We start from the raw sequence: 21,382 nt of genomic DNA on the forward strand, positions 1-21,382 counted from the left end.
TACCACACAAATTGCAGACCAACACTTGTACATGCCATTGAACAGCAAGAGATAATGGCTCAACCACCTCGTTTTCAAGCTACAATTCATCCTATGAACCCACCCCGCTTTTCTGATGAAATACCGGAAGATTGATTTTTGATCTTAGTTTCATATTTCTAGTCCATATCCCGTTAACAGTAATAGTGACACTAAAGTGTCATATATCAATAAAATATACAAGGCCACCAATTCCCTCCAAATGCACACATAAAATATTCTAGCAATAAAATTACCTATAATATACATTCAAAACTTAGGTTCCACTATTTTTTCTAATTTTTGACCGGTACTTAATACAAAACTATCCTCTGCCACCTTTAACTTTCAAAGTTTGTTTTGCAAGTAATAAAACTTGCTCAATCCAAAACGAACTTTTAATTCTCTGAGTAAAAAAAAAACCAAATTTGTCTAGATTCATTGAAAAAAAAAAAAAAAAAATAGGGCCAAATTAGAAACCCCACCATTTATCGGTCAACCACCTTAAACTCATATTGTTTGTGACACACAAAAAAGAAGCAATTTTTACAATTCAAAAGGATCAATTTACTATTAAAAAAGTGTTAAATGGTAATTTTAATCTATTTCAAATACAATTATATGCAAAAAGTCAAATAAAAAGTGCACATCTTGATGAAATGTACTCACATGTATCACATACTCCCCTTTTTTTCATGTTCTATGAAATTCCATTTTATCTCCCTTATCCTTGGTTTTACATATCTCTAGCTTCTTTGCAAAGTTAAAACCCCATTCAACTTTCAGGATATTTATTATGAAATGCAAAAACCCCTCTTGCATTACATGCTGAAGAGGAAGTGTCCTGGAAATGGCAGTTATACACCCTATCCCTCCAGCCATTACTTCAGTATATTGAAAATACACTTAAAAAATCTGATTTTCCTAGCTTCTTTGCAAAGTTAAAACCCCATTCAACTTTCAGGATATTTATTATGAAATGCAAAAATCTCTCTTGCATTACATGCTGAAGAAGAAGTGTCCTGCAAATGGCAGTTATACACCCTATCCCTCCAGCCATTACTTCAGTATATTGAAAATGCACTTAAAAAATCTGATTTTCCTAACTGCACTCTTTCTAAGTGTTTAATGTTCACTTTCAACAACTTAATCCGAAACTATCCTCTGCCACCAAAGGCAATCGATGATGCGTTACGCAGTCGTAATACTACGCAGGTGAGTAGTTTGTTTTCTAGTGTGATTTACAATGAATTTTTTCACGTTTGAAGTTTTCAAAATGCTTCATTAATTTGAGTAAGAAAAACTTCATATCACTCTCCTCAGTTTTATCCAGAGTGTTTGTATTTTGATCAAATAATTTCTGCACTCTTTCATATAGCGTAAATTTTATTCATGTGTTCTACGCACGGCTTCCGTTTTGAGGCCTCAACTGACATAAACTAATAGACCGGGTCAAGTGACCCCGTCTAAGAATGAGAATTACATGGATTCGCAGGTTGTTTGATAGTTCCTATTCATCAGCCCGGAAAGAATTGTTAAAAGATTTAATTCCTTAGATTTAATATTTACATGTAGTTACACTGTATCTATGGCAGGGAATTTAAAAAAAAAACAACAACTTAAATATGATATCCAAAATATGTTTTGTAATGATGTTTTAAAGCATTGTGAGGTTTGGGGTTACATATTGATGATCAAACATCTGTTTTAAGTCCCATATGATATAATCAATTTATATTTATAAACAAGAAAAGTGTTTGTTGTAAGTCATGGCTGAGAAAAGGTAAACAATTTGTTATATATTTTTTATGATACAAATGGGACCTTGCAAATGGGACCTTGTTAATATATCAAGAATTTTGTAAACAATAACATTTCTATTTAATATAAAAATGACATTTTGTTAAAAAAAAATTACCTTGTTTTAGGCATTACAAATTGTATCAGAAAGTTACTGTTGAATCATGATCGTAAGATAGTTCAAAAAAATAAACATTCTTACAACGATGTTGCTTATGTTAATTTTGTTTCATTGACTCATGCCACTTTTATTTGATAATGTGTGAAATGGTATGACTTTACATGCAAAACTAGTGTAAAATCTATTCCCCTATTTCAGTCAGACATGATTGAATTGCTATACATTTTTTACAAAAAAAATTTACCCAAAAATGCAAGTCATATAGCCTCTATTATCTATAAAAACTTTCACATCTTATTTCATATCCAATATTCCTTAATATCTGCATTGTTTTTGCAGTACTTGGTCAGGGTATCCAAAAAACCATCACTGGCTGCATAAGTGACAACGTTACTTTGGTCTTTGATCTCCCTGTAAATAAGTCTCTTACAGTGGATAGTTATATTTGGTATAAACAGATTTTACCAAGGAATCCAAGCTTCTCTATTGATTATATAGGTAAAATGCATAAATTCTTTCAAGATCTTCTTCTCTGCTCCTGGATATTTTTTTTCAAACAAAGAAAGTGCATGGTTATGATAAGGAAATACGCCTCTTCCAAAATTGTGAAGTTCACACCACCTGGGTCATGGGTTCTGGGGGGGGGGGGGAGGCCTCTATAGATTATTTAGTGAAAATGCATAATTTTTTTTCAAAATATTTTCATGGCCCGCCATGTCCGTCTTCCGTCCTTCCGTCTGTCCTTCTGTCGCGCTTTGCATTAAGCTCAGTTCAAAGCTCAGTTTCAAAGAAACTATTCAAGATGTTTTCATCAAACTTCATATGCTGATAGATATTGATGAGAGCTATGCAACTGCAACAACATTTTTTGACCTTAACCTTTCCTTTGACCTTGACTTCACGTTTCCTAAATTAGTGTTTACCTCCGTTTTTAAGATACCATTTAAGATAATGTAATCAAACTTCACGTTCTGATACATATTGACGAGAGCTATTCAACTGCATCAACATTTTTTGACCTTGACCTTTCCTTTGACTTTGACCTTATTTTTCTTAATTTATTGTTTAGCTCAGTTTTAAAGAAACCATTCAAGATAATTTTTTATCAAGCTTCATGTGCTGATACACACTGATCAACATTTTTGAAATTGTCCTTTCATTTGACCTTGACCTCACTTTTATCAATTTGTGTTTAACTCAGTTTTACAGAAACCATTCATAATATTTTGTCAAACTTCATATGCTAATACACACTGATGTAAGCTTTACAACTGCATCAACATTTTTTGACCTTGACCTTTCTTTTTACCTTAACTTCTTTTATTTTAAATTATTTTTTAGCTCAGTTTTAAATAAACCATTCAAATTTTTTTTATCAAACTTAATATGTTGATACACATTTGTAAGAACTATTCAACTTCATCAAAAATGTTTGACCTTGAACTTTTATGTCACCTTGACCTCACTTTTGTTAAATTTGCATTTTGCTTAGTTTTAAAGAAAACATTTAAGATATATTTATGTAAGCTTATGCACTTATACATAATTTGATGAGAATTTGTCATCTATATCCAATTTTTTAGATTTCAATTTTAAAGAAACTATGCAAGATATTCTCATCAAAGTTCATACACTAACACAGATTTTCATGTTGCATTATTAATATACCCTCGGCGGGGCTTTCATGTCCTATGGACATATTTCTAGTTTTCTACTACTGGTTATAAAGCAAAGAAACAAGTGTATAGTTATGATGAGCAAGGGTATTTCTTCCAGAACTGTGATACAAAAAAGTCAAACGAACATTTTGCAATTCGGAAGTCAAAAAACCTTTCCAAATCAGCTAATTCGAAACCTCTCATTCGTTCACACTTTATATTCCAAACAAGTCGCCCACGTGGCGCAGTGGTCGAGCATCTGCTCTAGAGTCGCGAAGTAAGGAGTTAATCCTTACGTCGCGGGTTCGAATACAACTGTGGGACGTGGACACCGTTCTTTCGGATGAGACCATATAAACCGAGGTCCCGTGTCGCAGTAGATGCTGGCACGAAAAAGATCCCTCACTGCTCAATGGCCCCAAGTGTCGAGCATAGGTCAAAAATTTGCAGCTCTCCATCGGCATGTGGTGGCTTTTCCGTATTAGTCAAAAATTCTTGAGAGGGACGTTAAACAGCAAACAAACAAACAAAATATTCCCAACAACCAAAATGAATTTGCATTACCATATCTATCGTGGATTCCGAAACTTTATAAAAGTCCTTACAAACACTTAGCGGGATCCAGTAAATGTTCTACCAAGCCTCTTTCTTTGCTTCTAACTAAAATATCAACAGCAGTGAAGGAGAAACTTCAGGAGAACTGTGCAACGATATATTCGAGAAGTGTGTAAACCAGATGTGGATTTTTAAAAATTCTAGGGAACTTTTGGAAAGTTTGAAATCACAAAATTTTACAAAAATCGATAACATCAAAATTTACGACTTTTCAACTCTATATACAACCATTCCCCACCACAAATTAAAGTCCATGCTTCTTTAAATCATTGACAGCTGACTTTTTCAATAAAAATGGAACTCGTAAATTGACTTACTTTGTCATTGGTCATTTGCAAAATTATTTTGTTAAAAACAATCTGATTGTACACACAGGTACTCTGAAGTTGATGTTAAAAAGATGCTTAAGTTTCCGATTGACAATATATATGTGGTTTTTAGAGACAAGGTCTTCCAACAATCTGTTGAAAATCCCATGGTTACCATTTGCGTCCCGTTATTAGCAGACCTATTTTTGTATTCATATGAAGCAGAATTTATTCAAAATCTTATACTTGACAATAAGAAAAAACACTTGCTGTGGCCTTCAACTCGACATTTAGATATATCGATGAGGTATTGTCAATTAACAATAGTAATTTCAATTCATATGTCGACATGATATATCCCAATGAACTGAAATTAAAGAAACAACAAAGTCTTACACTTCTGTTTCATATTTGGGTATTTTACAAGAAAAAGACGTAAATGGCAATCTAACAACAACGTTTTGTGACAAACGTAATGACCTTAACTTTTCAGTCGTCAATTTCCCTTACTTATGCAGCAATATACCCTTATCACCTGCATATGGGGTGTATATCTCTCAGTTGATTCGATACGCAAGAGCATACTCTACGTATGAACAATTTGTAAACCGAGTTAAGTTATTGACAAACAAGCTGAGGAAACAAGAATATCAACAGTCTCATTTAAAGTAATCATTTCGTAAGTTTTATGGTCGATACAATGACCTTGTCAGCGAATACAATCTATCATTAAGTCAAATGTAGACTGATGTTTCTCGCACTTATTCTTATGTCTATGGTGACATATTTCTGCCCCCTACATGCAAGATAAATTATGTTAACATGTGAGAAAAGTATGTGAATATGCAAGATAATTATGCCTACATGCATAATAATTATGTTGACGTGCAAGTTACCAATCTTTTTAGAGAATCTAATTTTAATATTGGTAAACATACTGTATGCAACATCATACAAGAAAGATGCAACAGAATTATGTGACATGCGATTTTTTTATGTTAATATGCAAGAAAATTATGTTAACATGCAAGATATTTATGTCAATATTCGACTGATTTATGTCAACATGCGACTTGTTTATGTCAACATGCGAGTTCTATTGTAAGATGCAAGGTATTTATATCAACAGGCAAGATAACAAGTTGCATGTCAACATACATATCTCGCATGTTGACATAATTATAACTTGCATGTTAGCATAATTATGTCGCATGTTGACATAAATAAGTTACATATGTCTACATTATTATCTTGCATGTTGACTAAATAAGTCGCATGTCTACGTAATTATGTCGCATGTTAACATAATTTATCTTGCATGTAGGGGGCCGAAATATGCCACCATATACGTCATTGTTTACACTCTAACTTGTCTACGGATTTTCCCTTATTTGCGGTCATGACAAAGAGCACACGGCGAGTGTGGCCGGTTGGGAGGGGATGCTTTCTTCTCCATAGCTCCTGAACCCACCTCTGATGTTTTAGAGGTCCGTGTTTGCTCTGCTCCTATTTTGTACCGTTTGATACTTTTGATTTTCAAACTTCTAATATAATTTTGTCCCCGGTCTACCAAAATATCAAAAATATTTTTATTTCGAAGTATATATAACATCAGAATTTAGGTGTTCACAGTTTGGAAATACATGTACATGCACTTCAGATCTGCACAACACGTCAATTTTCAAACGAAATAAAGAGCAACATACGTATAAAGAGGCTATTCAACGTTTTATGGTTGATGATGGAATTATTACACGAGTGGGACAGGATTTTTTGATATTTTCACGAATGCGAAGCAGGAGTTAAAATGTTTGTTTGTTTGTTTTTTTTTTTAAAAAAATCCTGTCTCACGAGTGAAAAAAAATCCATCATCCAACTATACTTTTTTGAATTTTCTATTTATCACATTTTCTTTGAAATATATATGTATATATATATATATATATTTTTTTTTTTTTTGCTCTTGTCTTTTCCTAACACAGTGTCATAAACTGTCACGTCGTAGTTTGACGAGTGAGTCATGATAGCTTAATATTATCAGATTGAAAACAGCAAGGGAAACTGATACTTTACTCAAAAACCTAACCCTCGTCTTCCTTCCTTTTTATAATATGTTTTGCTGTAATTTCCTGATACATGATTTGTATTTATGTTCAGCTTAACTATAATTTTGATGTAGTGGCTTTGATGTTCTTCGTTATTATGAATCCTCTACACAGTATACTAGGCCTTCTTGTATCTGTGTTTGCTTATCAAGGTTTGTACGCTTGAATCTATTTTCTGTAATTCTGCGTTGATATATAGTGGCCTACTTTAGCACTGTGTTCAGTATATCTCTGCTGAACTTGACCCAAGTGAAGATATGCATATTTTTTTATGTTGATGAAGGCTATACATGTAATATATCAATAATTTTGTTTTGTTTAGTATTATCTTAAAAAATTATATAACCACAGGAACGATGTATGTATTTACAATAAAGTTAATTGTGACTGTTTGTACATTTCTTTGTGCTCAAGGAATTTTAAGAAAATCTATGCAATTAACAATGAGTTGAAAAATATAAGGGCCCTGAAGCAAGATAGAATCCTTAAAATTTTATAGCTTGAATAAAAGTGTCCTTTCTGAAAGACGGACAAGTATATGTAAATAAGGTAATCAGATTTTAAGAAATGTTAGTACATAAATGACCATGCAAAGAATTTTAGTGTACAAGAATATGACACAACTCAGTCTTGCACACTATATGAAAGGACAGGTACTGAATATTTCGCACATACTTTTAATGCTTTTAAACTTTTGATACTTTTCATATCAGAGAAAACGTTTGTTTATTGCTATTCTCTGTATCTTAAGAAATAGAATAAAAATACATCTGCAATCTATTTAAAATTAGAATCCACTCTGCGCGAATCTAGTAAGATCCAATTTTAATTAGAATGAATGCATTTGAAACTAATAGGGAAAATTGAAATCCGCACTGTACTTCAACAATTCTATACGATTGATTGATTTTATGTTGTTTTACGTCCCATTCGAGAATTTTTCAGTTACCGGTGAAGAGCTTCAAATTTTGACCTTTACTCGGCACTCAGGGCCATTGAGCAGTGAGGGATCTTTATCGTGCCAACGCCTGCCATGACAAGGGTCCTCGGTTTTTAGGGTCTCATCCGAAGGACCCACAACTTTCACTTCATAGTGCCGAGCGCATGGCGAAGGAACAGTTGCTACTCATTTTTTTTTATCGACTTAGGTCAGTGGCGGCCGAGATTCGAACTCACGACCTCCCGATCACTGAGCGATCACTCTATCCACTGAGCTACCATGAGCGGTTAATTCTATACGAATGTATTATTTACGAGGACATATTTAATACAATGCTATAGTAATTTTGAAAAATTGGACTCACAAAATTCAAAACTTGGTCTTCGGCATGGAAACGTAACGAAAGTTTGTATACTTAAAGTCATTGATTTGACACATACATTATTTGTGAAATATGGAGATTTGGCCATTGCAAACATTATTCGTTAACAATGCCACTTACCTTCAATATTCAAATTAATATGTCTGCTAAGGAAATGCCATTAATAGTTTTGATTAATAATAAGTATGTTAATTTCTATCAATATGCCTATACATGTGAATGCCATTTTTATTTCTTCTCAAATGCTCAAAATAAAGCTCATAATTATCAATTTTAGCAAATTTAAACATGTTTAAACTCAATTTTCATAATATATTTAACAAATGTTCACTAAAACTTTAATTCTCATTTTAAAATCTTGGTTAATTGTCAAGATTTTTTTTTTACATAATGCCGCTTTTCATTAATTTTTTTTTTTTAAAGATTCTTGACAATTTTTCTGAGCAGAATCTTTGCATATTTATCGAGATTAAATTTGGAAGAAGATGATGACGATTAAAATTTTCATAAGCTTTATCAGTTTTTTCATTTACTATTCTCAGCATCCCATATATATTTTCCTTTACAAATTCAAGTTTTTTAAATATGATAATTTGTATTAAAAAAAATCAAACAAACAGAAAACTCGCATTTTAAGTATAGATCGAGGTCGCAGAATTTACATACGAGTTTAGACCTTTCGAGTAACTCTCCGAAATTCAAACCGAGATATCATCTCGGGCATTTCGCTGTCAGAGGTCAGAAATGGCTAATCGGCTAAGTTCGTAGGTAGCGCTTTGACGAAACATCCGGTTGCGTAAGACTTTTGGTTACATGACATAAAGCGTTTAGTGTATACGCTAACCGCAAGAAAGTGGGGGGGGGGGGACAAGCCCAAAAGTCATATGAATTAAGGAAATCAGGAATGAAGGCTAAAAATGAAACGAAAAATGATGTGATTCTGGAATATCGACAAAAGTATTGAAAAGAATGGTCCACTTTCGGTGATTCCCATTAGTTGATTTAGAACAAGATTATTTAATATATTGCAGGAGGTGATAATTTGTAGAAGTGTGACATCGTTACGATTTTGGTTGATATCTGTAAAGTGCTGAGTTATTCTTTTGTTGTTTACTTGTTGTTTACAGGTAAAATAAGTCTCTTTTGGATGTTATTAGAAAGCTCAAAGATATATTAAGTACGCCTCAAATGTTACATGTTTTCAGCTTTGAATGACATCTGTAAAATTCAGAGTAATGTCTCAGCTTATATTGAGAATGCTTTGCAATTGTTATCTGTAAAATACTGAATTATATCACAGTTGTTTACTTGTAATATCTAGTGTGCCTAAGATTTGTTTGTTTGGCAGTTCATGGCCTGTTGTATAAATTACATGGGAACAATATATCAGAATGTTAGCTTATATTCCATTATTATCATTTTTTCTTTCCCTCTAATTTATTTAGAGGGAAAATTGGTATAATTGGTTCAGAACCTTATTTAGATGACTACGTTAGATTAAAGAGACCCAGTGCCCTGTTCTAAATATTTTTCCTTGACTTGCTTTGTTACCATACAGGAAGTATTTTCTAAATTTTTGATAGTGTGAAATAATGGAGAGTGTTCAACAATCACGTGTTTTTACGTAATCTATGACCAAGTTAAAAAGTTACTTCTGTAAGCTGCAGAGGTTCACATGATTCTATGAAGAGAAAGGATGTCCTTAACTATTAATAAGGAAATTTAAATCATCTATCTATTGTTTACAAGACACCCACTGTACAGAATCAGAGAAAAATTCAGTTTATACCCAAAAGGGTAATTAAGTATTCATCAGCTCAGGAAAATCTGATGCAAGAGTGGCTTTAACTCTTTATATATAACACAAATGAAAAAAAATTCTAAAGTTTATATTGGTAATGAGGGACATTTCATTATAACAAATATAATGGCGGAAAACAAATACTCAATCACCTTTGTTAATTTATATGATCACAACATTGATAATCCTAAATTTTATTCAGAAATAAGTGATGTAATGGATAACTTCTTTGATACTGAGTACTGGCTTTATAACGATGTGTGGAGACTGGAATGTAGTATGAGATTACTTGTTAGATTTACAAGTATGTTAGAGAAAACAATCCAAAAAATAAACTCGAAATTGAAAAACTAAAATCAAAATTAAGGTTGGTGGTTAACGATGGTGGTCAGAGAGGTTAATTCAGCGATAGTAACTCTGTCTCTCAAACGATATCAAGCAAAATGTCTAACTATCACCTAGTAGTCACTTTGTGCTTTGGTATCCGTACCCGGTCCAGCATACTTCCGGAACACAATTTCAAAGAAGAAAATAGAAATTTATTCCTCTAAAACGAATGAGCACGATTTTCATGCATTTCTATGAAATGCTTACCCTTCGGTTCTTTATTAATTTGACCGTTTCAGCATTTAAACATCTTACTTTTAATCATGATTACATATTTATGTATCAGATAAGTCTTGAACAATTTTTGAAAAGGTAAAAATTAATTATCTATTATGGTGCTTTAGCCATTTTGTCTAGTGTATAATTAAATATCACTATTAATGAATCTAAACGCGGAAAAGGATTCTGATGTTTTAATTATTCCTTATGGAGAAGCAAAGAATGTGCGACAAATGTAAAAAGAAAACAAGATATATTTGTGAAACACTTTTGCCCCCGTATGGTAGCTCAAGGCGAAGGTGAAAGTTTCTCAAATGCAAGTAAAACTCCAAGGTTAAGGTCAAGAGATAAAAGTGTTGATACCCAAAGAAGGGTGTTGTCTCGAGGAATATGCCTGTGAAATATGAAAGGTCTAGCACCAACCGTTGAAAAGTTAGGGCGAGGGATAAAATGTCAAATGAAGGTCATGTGTCTCGGTCAAAGTCAAATAGTAAAGATTAATGGTGTTTAAGGGAAGGTCTTGTTACAAGAAAAATACATGTGAAATATGAAAGCCCTAGCACCAAACATACAAAAGTTATGACCAAGGTTAATGTTTTTTCTGAAGTTGTTCAGACTCCATGGTCAAGGATAAGAGGTCAAAACTGTTGGTACAAAAAGGATGCTATTGTCACAAGAATAAATCTGTGAAATATGAAAGCCCTAGTACCAACTGTTCAAAATAAATAGCCAAGGTTAAAGTTTTTTGAAAAGTATCAAACTCCAAGGCCAAGGTCAAATTGTTGGTATCCAAGGGAAGGTTCTGCTACAAGAAGAACACCTCTGAAATATGAAAGCCCTAGAATTTACTGTTCAAAAATTATGGCCAAGGTTTACGTTTTTAAGAGTGGATCAAACTCAAGGATCATGGTCAAAAAGGTCAAAAATATTTATACCCAAGGAAAGGTCTTTTCATAAGGAATACAAATGTGAAGTATGATAGTCCTAGCACCAATCGTTCAAAAATTATGACCAATGTTAATGTTTTTGCGGACAAACAGACCGACAGACAGACAAACGGGCGTACAGGGCAAAAACTATATGCCCCCGAATCTTCGCTTACGGATTTATAAAAATAATAAGGGAAATGGATATTGAATATCGTATTGAATCAACGGTAGGAATACCAGATAATCTTCTTTTTAAAAGAAAATAAAGGACATTGCAATACAATTGTCTGTAAATTTGACCGACCAAGAAAGGAGGGGTTACAAAGCAAAGATTGTAAACTAACTAAAAAAAGTTACGATATGTATACATGTACTAATATTCATTTGACAATTTAGCCGTCACGGTAGCTCAGTCGGTAGAGCGCTCGCTCAGTGAACTAAAGGTCGTGTGTTCGAATCACGGCCGCGACTGACCTAAGTCGATAGAAAATAGCTAGCAACTGTTCCTTCGCCAGGCGCTCGGCACTGTGAAGTGAAAGTTGCGGGTCTTTCGGATGAGCCTTAAAAACTGAGGCCCCGTGTCACGGTAGGCGTTGGCACGATAATGACTCTCACTGCTCAATGGCCCTGAGTGCCGAATTGAAGCCCTTCATCGGTATATGGTGAAGTCTCTATATGAGTGAAAAATTCTCTAACTGGACGTAAAACAATATACAAAAAAATACCATAGTAAACTATAGTTAACTATAGTATACTATTGTTAACTATAGTAAATCAAAGTTCCAATGTTTTTACTATAGTAAATCAAAGTTCCAAAGTTTTCACTGTAGTAAATCAAAGTTCCAAAGTTTTTACTATAGTAAATCAAAGTTCCAAAGTTTTTACTATAATTAATTAAAGTTTCAAAGTTTTCCCTATCTTTAATCAAAGTTTCAAAGTTTTTTCATTAGTTTAACAAGTAATGTATTTTTAATAATTTTTTTTATTATTTAGCCGTTTTAGGGGAGGGGGTGGATATGGGGTTGGTTGGGGCTGGTTTTTGTTGTACATCTTTATTTAAATGTACAAAGTAATTAATTCAAATGCAATATTTACATTTATAAATTAAAAAAAAATACATGTTGACTGAAGTTGATGTAGCAGATATTTTGATTCTAAATGACACATTTTTTTTTTTTATAATATATTATTTTTTCTCCATAAATAAGACTTACGTTACATATGCATAACATTAAAATTAAATGCATTGAAATAAATACTGCTTATTTATCGGCGCAAGCGACAACCTTTACATTAAAATTCATATCTTGTACATTATTATTTTTTTTGGGGGGGGGGGGGGGGGGAGTCGGGTTTTTAAAATGTTCTCTAAAGCTTTTATGAATCTTAAACTTGAAATATCATAAAATGTAAAGAATGGGAATCAAAAACATAATTCCACGGGATTTATCGTACTTAATCAAAGTTTTTACTATGGTAAATCAAAGTTCCAAAGTTTCCACTATAGTAAATCAAAGTTCCAAAGTTTTCACTATAATAAATCAAAGTTCCAAAGTTTTCACTATAGTAAATCAAAGTTCCAAAGTTTTCACTGTAGTAAATCAAAGTTTTAAAGCTTTTACTTTTGTACTATAGTAACTATAGTAAACTATAGTTAACTATAGTTTACTATAGCATTTTGTTTATTAGGGTTAACCCTCGTACAATCAATCATTTGACAAATTAGCTATAAATGATATCGAGGCAGACTTAGAGGAAATTGGAAAATAAAGAGGCTTTTGTTAAGAAGCCATTGTAAGTGGATAGAAGATGGGGGAAACCTACTATATATATATAAATATATGTGCCCTAGAAAAACAAAATTAAAATATTAACAACTTAATCTATAGTGATTGTAAATATGAAAACAGACAATAAGATATCTTAGAAGAAGTAAGAAAATTTTACAAAAATTTAATAAAAACAAATATCAGGAATATTGAAGACTTACTCAAAAGTTTGAAGTTCCCAAAAATAATGATATGCAAAGTATTTAAGATGCTGAAATTACGAAACAGGAAGTACTTTAAGCTCTTAAAAATTTAAGAATGACAAAATTCCTGGAACTAACAATTTTACAGTTGAATTTGCCAAGTTTGTTTTTAGACAGATATTAATTAATATATTCTCAAATCCTTTAAGGACAGGTATGAAGTAGATCAGTTATCTTGTACTCAGATGCTTTAAATTATTACTATTCTCCCAAGGGCATTAAGTCAAGGGAACACTTTAAAAATTGGTACAATTCAATAACATTATTGAACATCACATAAACTTATATCTAGTATCTTAGCAAATTGAATGAGTCACTTCTGTCAAAGTAATACATAAAAATCAAAGATGGTTTTTTCGCTTGTAGATATATTGGTGAAAACTCATAATATGACATTATACACTATAGTAAAGAAAATGATCATTAACGTCTTTTTTGTTGTTTACTTTCATAAAGCATTTGATAATTTTGATTATATTTCTTGGAGATTCATTTTCAAAGTACTCATTTTTTTTTTAATTTTGGTGATATTTTTTTTTAATGATTAAAGATTTTGTTTAAAGCACTCAAATCATGTGATATTCAAAATGGTGTTTTTCTAATTTCTTTTCCAAATGGGACAAGGTTGTATGCAAGGTGACCCAATATCACTTTACTAGTTCCTACTATGTGCAGAAATAAAGGGGAATTATGATTTCAAGTAATAAATAAATAAAGGATATTGTTACTGAAGATAAAGAATATAAACAAATACAATATGCTGATGATGATGATACAGTTTTGTGAATGGATGGTTCAGAGTACTCCATTAGATCAGCTTTGTCTTCAGTCAATTCCAAATTCTCTAAATTGAAAACAAATTATGATGAAATTCAACGTATTAAGATTGGATCTACTGCTCGTTCTTATGTGAACCTACAGTTCGTACGTATGTGATAAATAACAAAAATTGATGTGGTCACAGTAACCATTTACAGTGCTGGGTGTAACATACTGTGTAGATCTAGATACGAACATCACGTTTAATTTTTACCAAAGACTGACTGTTTAAAACGCTTTTACCATAATGGTCTAGAAGATGTTTATCAACAGCAGGTTGTATAACAGTAGTAAAAACTTAAAAGATTTAGTCATTTATTTCAGTTTACCAAGCCCTTCTAAAGAAAAAAAGAAATTCAAACTATATTTTTTCATTATATCTGGAACACCAAAAAGGCTAAGTGGTTAAGAATATTACATGCAACAGTTATGAAAACAGTGGTATGAGATTGACTGCATTGATTCCTTTTGTAAAAATGAGAATTACATGGATTCGCAGGTTGTTTGATAGTTCCTGTTCATCAGCCCGGAAAGAATTGTTAAAAGATTTAATTCCTGAGATTTAATATATAATTACACTGTGTCTATAGTAGGGATTTAAAAAAAATAAAAATGATATCCAAAATATTTGTAATGATGTTTTTCAGCGTTGCAAGGTTTGAGGTTTTTGAGTCCCATATGGTATAATCAATTTTTATGTATAAACAACAAAGGTGTTTCTTGTAAGTCATGGCTGAGAAAAGGTAAACAATTTGTTTTATATTTCTTATGATACAAATGGGACGTTGTTAGGATACCAAATATTGTGTAATCAGTATAATTTAACTAAAAAAACACTATTTACCTTGTTTTAGGCATATGATGATGGTAAGATAGTTCAAAGAAATAAACATTCTTACAACGATGTTGCTTATGTTAATTTTGTTTCATTGACTTATGCCACTTTTTATTTGATAATGTGTGAAATGGTATGACTTTACATTCAAAACTAGTGTAAGATCTATTCCCCATTTCAGTCAGACATGATTGAATTGCTATACATTGTTTACAAAAAAATTTACCCAAAAATGCAAGTCATATAGCCCCTACTATCTATTAAAACTTTCACATCTTATTTTATATCCAATATTCCTTAATGTCTGCATTGTTTTTGCAGTAGTTGGTCAGGGTATCGAAAAAACCATCACTGGCTGCATAAGTGACAACGTTACTTTGATCTTTGATCTCCCTGTAAATAAGTCTCTTACTGTGGATAGTTATATTTGGTATAAACAGATTTTAAACCCAAAGGATCCAAGCTTCGCCAAATACAAAGTAGCTGATAAAAACTTCCAAATCTTCGTAGATAATGTCAAAGGTCGACTACTCTACAACCATGATGATTCATCACAGCTGAAAAATTTAGTTTTACTGAATGTGCAGAAAAGTGACATTTCTAATTATGTTCTTGTGATTAATTATGTCAATGTCCCACAATAGTCGCCGGAATATGTCCTGCAATTGTCAGTAAGAGGTATGTCAAGAGAAAATACTGTAATATTGGTTTATGTGTCAATTATATTTTCTATTCAGAAAGATGTAGAAAAAAAAAGGGATTTTTGTTTATTATATTAACTAAGGTACATACTCTTTAAATCGTTTAAGCTATTAACTGGACAGTCTTCAACATTCAACATTCCTTGGTCTTTGTGTAATGACATACATTTGTAATGCAAAATTCTTATTGAAGCCTCAACTAAGTTTTGCTATTGATATATATTATAATATCTAAAATTTTATCTTAGATCTTTGCTTTGAAAAACCCGAGCAAGTTGAGGGATGTGCAGTCTCAACATGTTTCACAGGAGAGAATGGGAAGCTAACAATGGTATCACATTTTTACATCGAATATTGAGGAAGGGGGAAAATTATTCCAGGATCAACTGATGTCTGTGTAACGATTATAACTAAAATGGTCCTTTTTCTTATTAGTAATGAAAAAATAAAATGTATAAGGGTGGGTAAACACTAATTGAGATAAGATTTAATTATTAATCCAATGACATTGAAATCAAAAATACCTGCCAGACCTCATTTACATGCAGTTTTAGCCTTCGTCATCAAGAATTTGAAATTCTTTAAATCATGAGAAGTATTTAGGTTCACCAGCATACTCATGTAATGCATGTCATATTCTTATATGGTGAATTAATGAGGATTCTTCAGAAAGTTATATTTTGATATAATTATTAATAAGTTATATTACTTAGTAAGACAAAAACATATTAAAAAGGGAATATTTCAATTTGATGAAATATTTTATTTCATTCATTACCGTAGATCTGAAAATTTTTACTATCGATTTTTTTAGCAATTATGAGCATGCACTACATTCGCGAAAATATTGAGCGTAAAAATATAGCAAGAAATAGAAATCAATCAAATCTAAATGGATTTTTATTTAAGCTTGAATAAAAAACTTTCATAATGTTTTAATTAATCATTTTAAAAAAAGAATTTTTGATCTTAGATTTGTTAAAGTAAAATAAACCGGAATATTTTATTCTTAGTCAAAAATTAATTGAAGGTTTGTTTACATGATTTACTTACTAGAATATTTATGTAAAGTTCCATTTGTTCTACTCTATTAAATTATCTATAAATTCAAAACATGAGATATTTATTTCTTGAATAATTTCTTTGACTTAGAACAGTATGACGACTGAAATAGTGAACGGCTCGTCGGTAGTAAAAAATTGTATGACAGGCATTACCACGAATTACTCATGCTGCAATGCTGCTGGTCAATGCAAGGAACACTTTTTCCTGCCGATTTCAGGTTTGTTTATTTCTCTTTCATTTGACTTTGTAATCAATTTTAAAATATGTACAATCTTTAAAAATCTTCTTCTTTGCTCCTGGAAATCATGCAGTCAAATTGTTGGCATGATTGTAATCAGCATTGAGCCCTCTACCAGAATTGTGAAATTCATGGCCCCAGGGTCAGGGGTTCTGGTGTACGGGCAGAGCTCTAATGATTATATAGTGAAAATGCATGAATTGTTTGAAAATCTTCTCCTCTGCTCCTGGGTATTAAACCAATGACCTATGTACATAGTTATAATGAGGAAGGATGCCTCTTCCAAACTTGTGAATTTCATGGCCCCTGGGTCAGGGGTTCTGGTGTAAGGGCGGGGTTCTAATGATTATATAGTGAAAATGCATGAATTATTTGAAGATCTTCTCCTCTGCTCCTAGGTATTAAACCAATAAACTATGTACATAATTATGATGAGGAAGAAGGGGACCTCTTCCAAAATTGTGAATTTCATGGCCCCTGGGTCAGGGGTTCTGGTGTTAGGGCGGGGCTCTAATGATTATATAGTGAAAATGCAAAAATTGTTTGAAAATCTTCTCCTCAGCTCCTGGCTATTAAACAATTGAACTAGGTACATAGATATGATGAGGAAGGATCTTTATTCCAGAATTGTGAAATTCAAGGCCCCTGGGTCAGGGGTTCTGGTATTAGGGCGGGGCTCTAATGATTTTATATATATATATATATATATATATATATATATATATATATATATATATATATATATATATATATATATATATATATATATATATATATATATATATATATATATATCCAAAATTGAAATAAAGTCTCAGTAATCGGATTACAATATTAAACAAATATAAAAAGAAAACACAAGAATCCTCCGTAAAGCTTTAGCGCTTTCATTAAAAATCTTCAGAAAAAAATTGTTTGAAAAATGATTAATCATTGTTACTATGTTACCGTTGTATACATTTTTGTAATGTAAAGCTTCTGAAGATTTTTAATGAAAGCGCTAAAGCTTTACGGAGGATTCTTGTGTTTTCTTTTTATATTTGTTTAATATATATATATATATATATATATATATATATATATATATATATATATATATATATATATATATATATATATATATATATATATATATATATATACATATGACTGCCGTCATGAGAAAAGGGCCCTTAAGGTCAAAATTTCACAAAATGACTTTTTGGTAAATTTTGATAGCCGGACTCTTTCTGAATGCAAAAATACATTACCTTTAAAAATATCTTATTTTTTCACTATTTTATGATCATTTTAGTAAGGCGCATCAAAACAACGTTGACGTTATTCCATGAAGACGTAATGACGTCGCGAGCTTAAAATTCGGTTTTAAATTATTCAAATAAACTTAATAATACGTAAAACTATAGCCGATATTTGATTTTTTCTTCCAAGTTACTAGTTTGTCAATATAAACCCTGGAGTTGCCTTTGTTCTAACATGTTTACAATTCTAGAGGCAGATCCAGTTACATGGATTTGAAAAAAGGAGGGGGAGGGGGGGCAAGACATGCTCTAGAAACAGATTATCTTCATTCGAAAATAAAATGCATGTACTGTACAATTCCATACTAGGCATTCTGTTCTAGCTCAATTAAAGAATATATAAAGCACTTGTACATTAAAATATAAAAAAATCTACACTGTTCTGGAGTAAGGGCAGATCCAACCCAAACAAAACCTCGCGTATTCTCTGTATCAGAGATGAATTCTAGTGGACAAAATATCACGTCATGGTATGTAAAATTGTTTCCAAAAAGGTTTTTCCGTAGTACATGAAAATCATATATTAAAATATTTGTTTTCTATTTAAAATTCCAAGCGCATTTTCTTTTGTATACGCTGAAAAAAAAATTAAATTTTCATTGTTCATACAATTTTGTTTCTGCGCCTGCCTTACTGATGGAGTAGAAACAGAAAATTGAGGCACAAAATCCGGTCTTAGGATTATCTCATAAAAGTTTAGCCCGTATATGAAAATTGATACGTTTGTCAACTTATTTCTCTTTACAAGTAAATCATATGTTATCAAAAGCTGTTATAAATGCCTCTGTTCTTATTTTCTTCTTTTTCTTTCTTTCTTTTTTTTTTTTACCTATGCTATCTTTAATCATTACTGTGAAATTTCAAATATTTTCCTCTTCTAGACGTTACTAACATTTGTACACAACAAATCAAACATTTGTAAAAGGGCCGCTACTGTAATCTCAAAATGAAGTTTCTGTAATAAATGTTTCTAAATGCGATCATATATTAATTCTTACCTGCCGAACATAGAAAAATAGTCGGCAATCACCTGTAATGTTTTAGCTAATAAACGCTGAAAGGTGTGCGCGTGTGCGTGCGTATTTTTAATCCATTTCTTAATTTCATTTATTCACAAAAATTAAATTCTTCCTTACATATTTCACAGGCATCAAAGTTTAAAAAAAAAAAAGAAGCAACAGAATTTATTAAACCTCATTATAATTGTTCTATATAAGCGTTATTGGTTTCAGACAGCCAAGTGACAAGGCCATAAATTTTTATATATCCCTGTCGTCGTCATGCTTTTTGTCAACGAATTCGACTCGGGAAATATGATTTTTCTTGACTGAATAAATCCTCATATTTCTCAGACAATCGTGAAATAAAAGTAGAATGCATGCTAGGAATTCATCGTTTGCAATATTTTGAGCTGGCAAATGAAATATAGTAGTACACAGGAAGAAACAAATATAAAGCTATATTTTCAATAGTTCGTCTTGTAACTCTCCGGTTGTCTATTCTAATTTCTTCGTGCAGGTCAACGACCGAGCTACAGACCAGCAGCTACAAATTTGTATGTGAAAACCCGTCTCCTTTTTCGCTCAAATCATTACCGGTTCTCTTATCTTTTTTTATTGCAGCCCGGAGGACCGGGCTGCTCTATACATATAAGTTTAAGTGTTGGTATATGGGGATTGAGGTGGGAGAAGTTATTCAGAATTAAAGGTTTTCTAAACATTAAAAAGATTGTTAATCAGAATGTTCTTTCCCTTTATAAATTACGAGATACACAATATATTTACTTCTATAAAGTGAATCTGTAAAAATATATATGTTTTTCATATTTAATATATAAAGTTGCTTATCATTTACTATCGAAAAAACGACAGGTCCTTTTTTTTTGAACATCGAATTTTACTTATCGCATAAAAACGTAAAAACGTACTTTACACAGTTCGTGTTTTATATTCTTAAGGTGAAAGACATTTTTGAAAATAGGTGATGCATGTGTCTGGTTTCAAATTATATTTTATGCAGCCAACATTTACTTGAGGAATTGATCAAGTTTAAAAGGGTATCGTTTTTGTTCGATTTTCATCCGACTATAAGTTTTCAAAATATTCTCGACTATCGTCTCCATCAGTTAGACGCAGGCCTTTTTCACACATATCGAAGTGGTTTGATGATCAAGACTCATTTCCATTGTTTACTTTATTTATTTCCCGGGCGACAATTGATGGTTACATCAATGTTTTCTTGTTTTTCCAATGATGTAGATTTCTTGATCAAAGTCGGATCCAGCGCCGGGCGTGCCCCCCCCCCCCCTTCCGTTTGAATTTTTTAAAAATTTGTTTGTATTATCCTAAAATCAAGGGAAAAAACACCTCTTATTTGTTAGAATTCGTCAGTTTCCAAGGGATTCGCCCCCGGACCCCAGCAGGGCCTTGCTCTGCACCCGCTGGAGGCTTCAATGCAGCCCCCAGAGCCCCTGCCTTCTACTGCGCCCTCTGTTATGAAATTTCTGGATCCGCGACTGTTGATTGTCTTTGTTGACTAATTGTTATCATAGAATAATACTTTTTTCGATATTTATGATAACAATGTACTTCAACTTTTGTTAAAGCAAATACTTCGTATTATGAAATTCATCAGCAATTCTGTGCATGCTTTATTGTTTTCCTGGTTCGTGTAATTTCACCGTTTATTAGTTCTCGATTTGAGCTTTCTTACATGTACAAGTAAACAATGGATACGAAAATACTGTGGATAAGACACAAAAAACTTTGAAAACATTCGATAGTGCAAGTTTTTATGCTATGTAAACATGTTTATTATGCCCGATTTCAAAACTTACATATTTACCAGAGACATACGCACATCACTTTTCTTTCATCCTTAGACAGTATAATCAAAGGGGAGAGGGACCCCCCCCCCCCTAATTTTTCCCGGAGAATATTCTCATACCGTTAATTATTTATGAAAAGGCCTTTTGCCACATACACACCCCTTCCATTGTTGTGATAGGAACATCAAATTTCCCATATTACAGTATCTATACCTTTGGAGACTTTTTTGGCTTGTTAATTATAGCCCCCCAACCCCCACCCCATCCCCACTTGGATAACG

At 32.1% G+C, this 21,382-nt stretch overlaps 1 pseudogene; it reads left to right on the forward strand.

The window, feature by feature from the left end:
• Nucleotides 1–9,874: 9,874 nt before the first annotated feature.
• Nucleotides 9,875–20,813, forward strand: LOC133205010 (uncharacterized; annotated as a pseudogene).
• The last annotated feature ends 569 nt before the right edge of the window (nucleotides 20,814–21,382 follow it).

Source organism: Saccostrea echinata, unplaced genomic scaffold (assembly GCF_033153115.1).
Source record: "Saccostrea echinata isolate AGI-Se365-2 ecotype Australia unplaced genomic scaffold, CSIRO_AGI_Sech_v1 ptg000054l, whole genome shotgun sequence".
In the NCBI taxonomy this organism is placed as follows: domain Eukaryota; kingdom Metazoa; phylum Mollusca; class Bivalvia; order Ostreida; family Ostreidae; genus Saccostrea; species Saccostrea echinata.